This window comes from Oryzias melastigma, linkage group LG17 (genome assembly GCF_002922805.2).
Source record: "Oryzias melastigma strain HK-1 linkage group LG17, ASM292280v2, whole genome shotgun sequence".
NCBI classification, from domain to species: domain Eukaryota; kingdom Metazoa; phylum Chordata; class Actinopteri; order Beloniformes; family Adrianichthyidae; genus Oryzias; species Oryzias melastigma.
Window position 1 is genome coordinate 7,970,801 of NC_050528.1, and position 6,156 is coordinate 7,976,956.

Consider the following 6,156-nt stretch of genomic DNA (forward strand, 5'->3'; position numbering starts at 1 on the left):
TTCCTACAAAAAATTGATGTTTTATTTATATATTTACATAAATCAATAAAATGAAGAATGAATAAAAGAGAAATCTACATCAAATCAATAATCATGCGGCCACCATTTGCCTTCAAAACAGCATCAATTCTTCACGTCTAAGTCTTCTATACACAACTACTCACAGATCTTTTCACTTTCAGTACTTCTTGTTCTTTTTTATTCTGAAGATAGCTGTTGTCCAGCTCCAGAATAAATATTTCTGATAGTATTGAACAAAATGGCTTCTGCTGGTGCCAAATATTTTACATTTTGACTCTTCAATCCAGACCTTTCATCTTTCTGACCCAGGTTTTTATATTTTCATGTTTCCATGTCACAAGTTTGGCTTTTTGGCTCCACCTTCTCCATGAAGACTCTTCTGGACATACTTCTCCAGACAGTAGACGGGTCCCACTGATTTTTGCCACTGCTGACCATCATTTGAATTTGAAGGATAATAAGTTAATCTTTCAACTTCTGCACTATTTCATTGGTTGCCTTAAATCCTCAACTTTGCCAGTTTCTTTGTGCTCCTTCAGAAACTTCAACATCTAGAGTGTCTTTGTTGAAATCTTTGTCTGCACAGACCTTGCTGATGCAGTACAACTGCCTCGCGTCTTGTCGTTGTGCTCAATCATTCCATAACATGAAGCTGTCGTCCACTGTTTCACCTTGCGGTAGCAGAGTTTGGCGGTTCTTCGCCCGATTTAAACCCCCCAACACATCTGTTTCTGTTTCAGGTCACAACTGGGTTTCAACCTACACGTGACATTGATGATCATTAGCACCTGTTTGGTATAATTGATCCAACAGCTGACCGTAATCTTGCAAAATCCTTGACTTTGTGAAAGCAAATGTACTAAGAAGAATTGATGCTGGTTTGAATTCTATAGGTAGACACACCAGATGATTTATGTTGGATTTTTCTTTTGTTTGCTAAGAATAAACAATCATTCTTTATATTCTTGAAAGCATGTTTGCAGCTAGTTTTCCACACCTGCTTAACACTTTTGCAAGATGTGTTTACACAATAAATCAAAATGGTTCACATACATGTAATAAATGTTTAAGTCTAAACATGAATGTTACAATAAATAGTTAAAAAACGAGTGTTCTGAAACCACGGTAGGCCCAGTTTAAGGTTGGGGTGTCAGATATCCATGTGAGATAGGCTTACAGCTGATTACCTGTATCAGGTGTCCATCCACTTGGAACATTCCAGAGCAGGGTCTGTTGGAAAACAAGCAGGAATGTGTTCCTTGATGTCCACCCATGTGAAGTCTCACCAACACATCTGGACTGTGGAAAGCAGCAAATATAAGACAAGACATGTCACTACCGAATCAGAGTCTCCAATTGGTCACAGCGCCGCAATGTTTAGGAGAGAAAAAGTTCAACCGGTTGAACTTTCAGTGAGCGATCAAGAAACGCCTGATTTGTCGGAACGCAATTTCCGATCATAAGGATACTGGACGTTGAAGCCCAAAATTCATGTCTACGCGTGTTTAAAGTGTAACCAAACTCTAAATAAACTGTTTTTGGCTGTTAAGCTTTAAAAATGGGGCTTTAAAAGTGCCGTTTATTGGTCGTTGCCAAAATTTTTACAAATTAAAATAAATTTGTTTAATTCAAGAAAATATAGTCTATAACCGCATGTGTGCTGCCCCCTACAGATTGAAAGGAGGTATTGCAGTTGAATTTTGTGATTGGTCAACTGCTGTGTCCCAGAACTTTGACGTCATCGTGCTCTGCAGCTCCAGTATAAAAGCCCCGCCCATCTTTGATTCTGTGACAGTCGCGTGGCTCACAGGTGTATTTCCTCCAGTTGTCAAAAATCTACTGGTTGCACAACTTTCGAGTGGACTTGAAAGTTCGGGAACAGAGGTTGAGTGCAGTTGGCATCAAATCCAGCAAACTCCGTCCTGGTGATGGATTTACAATGAACGTTTCACTCAGGATTGTTAGTTTAATACGTTAGCCTTCATTAGCTATGATGCTAGCGGCATTTTACCGCTCTCAGACGCTGCAAACCCTCTGCTGCGCCGGCAGCCCTCTGTTGAGAATTGCAAAAGCAGCGTCTTGAGCATTAATATATAATACTGGGTTAGCCCTTGCCTATTTGCTGCTATAGAAAGAGAAGTGCGTGTATGGGGGCCATTGCTATGCAATGAGTCACGTCAACAGAACGCTGCTGTTTCTATGTAAAACATGCAGGCAGCAACCACAAAAATTGGGCTAGCTTGCACAATTTTTATCGATTTTCACAAAACATAAGTCAAATTAAAGCTTGGAAAATGATCGATGTCGTGGTATATTTACATTTTTATTATCTCTAAAAACGAAGCTGTAAATAGTGTAAATAGTGCAAGAACTGCGCCTTCTACATAAAGCTAACCTGTCAATCATATCCAAGCCACACCTCTGCTGCTCAGTCTGGCTCCACAAGCCCCGCCCCCTTTTTTGATATTTTTGAAATCTGAGCCTTAAAATGGAGTCAGCCTCCAACTGCCCTGTTTGGTGACCCTTTAAGTAGACGTTTCATTGAAAATGGCTGATTAAACGCAGGTCGACGCAGTCGGTCTGTAAATTTAAGGTTGTGGGATATTTTCCCCAGCTGCCTATCTCGTACGTGTTACATTTCAATAAACCTTCTGGACAGTTCTAAAGGTGTCACATTGGTGGTGATTTCACAGAAATCTCATTTTCCATTTCTAGGAAGGGTGTCAGAATTCAGTTGATGTGAGAAAAAGAAATAAAGTCCCTTTTCTTTTGCCCGTCGTCCTCTCTTGAAATACTAATAAATCCTACCTGCATGAAAACACATAATGAAATCCAGGTAGTAAAGGCAAGCGCCCATCTTTTTCTACAATGATAATTCTTCACTTCAGCCACATCACAGCGCTGCCTCGGGGGACGGGGATGGTAACGCTGATAGAGCCTGTGTAGTCTTTCAGCGATGGCTGGAGAGAACTTGAAACAGGCACATCAATCACGGCTTGTTTTTTTCCTGAGCGTACCAGGAAGAAGCACTAAATCACAATTGCCACATTCTCTTAAGATGCACTTCAATATGAATAGAATTAAAGAGGAGATCAGCTGCAAACGAGAAATTACATTCAAAGATGAGTTTGGAGCTGAACTTCCAGGAAGTATTCATGCGTGTTTCTAATAGCTGGAAGGCTAATTGTGTCCCGTTCTTGTCAGGCACAACAGCATTGAAATGACACTTGACATGAATTACTTGACAAAAATTACCCGTAAAGTAAATTTAAAGCTGTCTGGCAGAAACACAGAGGAATGAAGCATGTTAGATATTCAAAAGAATCGGTGGGAATACTCATGACCTTATTGTAGGTGTTGCATTATTTGTGTTACACTCTCTTGGTGTAAAAAAAAAAATCAATGACTACAGACTCTCTGACTGGTGTGAAAACAGAAAACAAGTCTGAAATTGGGAAGAGCTGCTGTGCTCTCATTAGATCCAAAGATCCGGCGAGAAGGTGGGGTTGTTTTTCTGCAAACTTGCAAAATGAAAAGAGCAGGGAGCTGTAGAATCCATTCAGAGTCATGTGGATCTGAAGTCCAGACTGTTTCAGGTTATTGATGTGGTCTGCATATTACTGCTCCATTTTATTCTCCGTATGTTTTATCATAGTTTGGAGCTCCTAGCTCTATTAGAAATACAGACTTTGACTGTTACGTTTATATTAACCCCAAATATAACACACAGAAGAGCGCTCCCAGACGTCTTCATGTATGCTTTGAGGTAATTAAATGAAAGGCAGATCCTTAAAAACCATTTTTGGGAAAATGACTGTCTTTGGCCAGAATGAAGCAGAGTTTGTGCTACTTTAACTGTGATTAAGGCAGTCTCCTTATTTGACTCCAGTTTCCATGGAGATGTGGGTTGATTTGATGAGCACAACGTGCATATGTGTACGGAGCGCCGCTCCGAAGAGTGTAGATGAAGAGGATAGAGATACAGCTAAATGAAAAACCGTAAACCTCGTCTAGGGGTGGAAAACACATTCTGTATTATCAGGGTATATGATGCCTGTTGCCAAGGCAACTAGAAATATAAAATCCACTCTAAAATAAATGTTTGGCTTACTTAAAATTCTCCAAAACGCTGTTATTAATTGATATGAAATGTGAATCCAACAAACTGTGTGATGATCTTTAAAAGATGAGTTTCATCCGGAGTCAAAACCTGCAGACAGAGCGATTGATGTGACCCAAAGTCTTCAGTTGACGCAACTATTTCCCACTTCGCCTCAGCTTCCCAATCAAAGCAGAGGCATTATTAAATTGGACAACGCTGTACAGTTAAAATACTGGAGGAAAGGCAAATAGCTTAAAGGAAAGTAAACAAACCAAATAAAAAATAGACGATAAAAGCAGCGGACTTGTTTTAGGAAGCACATCAGAGGGTTTTAAACTCTCCCCAAGAGCAGTTTCAGCTTTAAAGCTAAAAACATGTTATCACCAGGGAAAACAATCACAAAAACACGCCATAAAACTTCATCTTCACAAATTTATAATGTCATCTGACAGCCCACGAAGGCCGTAGATTTGTTGTTTTTAAAAAAATGTAAACAGGCGCATTTAAAGAGATTTATACGCGCTGTTAACATTTGCATTTATGCCCACCGTCACAATTATGGGAGATGTTTATGGGCGGCTCAGTGACTGCCTGTTGTTAGAGATGACATTAAAGGAAATGCTACGCTTCACCTGTCGGCATGAATGTTTTATTAACAGATTCTCCCACGGCTCGGCTTGCTTTTCTGACCCCCAGAGAGGTGAGCCGGCTCTGCAGTTTCGCTGCAAAATATTTGAGTTTGCTACACCTGCAAGTAAGACGGTAGAAGCCCCCCTCACACCCAACCCCCCGAGGGAGTTTCCGATAGAAACCAGTAGTTGCATTGTTGTTTCTACACTGTGCTGACTGGCCCTTCATTTCCAGCAACAAGCAGAATGTGTGGAACCCCTCCCCAAAAAGGGGGTTTCTGAGCGGGCTGCCAGGTTGGTAAATTATATATATTTACCAACTTCAAAACAGTCATTGTCCTGAGCTTTGTATGCCTTCCAGAAGGGTCTCCTTCCGTTTGGGGGCCCTGGATTATGTCCTAATCTGTCTTTCTGAGTTTCCAAGAATTTGATTTTTTTGTCAATGGTTTTGAAAATAGTCTGTTCTCAGAAATGAACCAAAACCGTAATGCGAGTGTGAATGCTTTTTCCTGAAAGTAGTCACTGAAGATGCTTAAGTTTTTCGCTTAAAATGGTGATGCAATTTACTTTAATTGCAGAAGGGATTTGCTGAAAACACAAAAGCTATTAGCAAAAGTTAAATAAGCTAAAAGACTGGAAATTTTCTTAAAGAAATATGAAAGAGCGCTGAAGTTGGCCTAAATTTTTGAAAAATTTGTAGTAGAATTGCTAAAAAAATCCCTAATACATGCCAATTTTGTGAAGATATCTAGTGTGTTGCTTAAATATGAGTTAAACTCTAAATTAGCCCAAAAAAACCTCAGTAGATAACAAATTAGCCAAAAACGTTAGCAGGTTGCTAAAAATATTAGGTAAACTTCAAATTAGCCAAAAGCTACTTTGTTGCTTAAATACTAGCTAAACTACAAAATAGCATAAAATTCCTCAGTAAATCAAATTAGTTAAAAACGTTAGCATGTTGCTAAAATAGAAGCTAAACTCTAATGTAGCCCATAAAAACCTCAGTAGATAACAAATTAGCCAAAAACGTTAGCATGTTGCTAAAAATATTAGCTAAACTCCAAAATAGCCTAAATTCCTCAGTAAACGAAATAAGTCAAAAACTTTTGCTAAAATAGAAGCTAAACTGATTTTATTTTATTGTTATTAATGGCCTGATGTTATCTTGTGTTCATTTTTAACCTGCATAAATTTGGCGAAATATATTTTTATGGAGAATATTGAAAGTTATTTAAGGTTTAAATTGATTTATTCTGGAATAATAATGCTCCCTTTTTATCATTCATAATTATGTTAAAAAGTTATGGTTTTAAAGTTTTGCATTTTGGTATTTACCAAGATTGTTTTAGGCAGTTTTTGAGTTTAGCTAATATTTCAGTTACATGCTAGCTGTTTTGGCTAATT

The 6,156-nt window shown here is 38.7% G+C and overlaps 1 long non-coding RNA gene across 1 annotated transcript in view; it reads right to left on the minus strand.

Moving 5' to 3' along the window:
• Nucleotides 1–318: 318 nt before the first annotated feature.
• The window catches only part of LOC118599980, an 80,110-nt gene continuing 74,272 nt past the window's right edge, over nucleotides 319–6,156 (minus strand). Inside the window, exons 2-3 of the long non-coding RNA XR_004949537.1 lie at nucleotides 1,209–1,320; nucleotides 319–780 (exon numbers count right to left, since the gene is read on the minus strand). This is a non-coding gene — a long non-coding RNA (uncharacterized LOC118599980). The remainder of the gene's footprint in view (nucleotides 781–1,208; nucleotides 1,321–6,156) is intronic.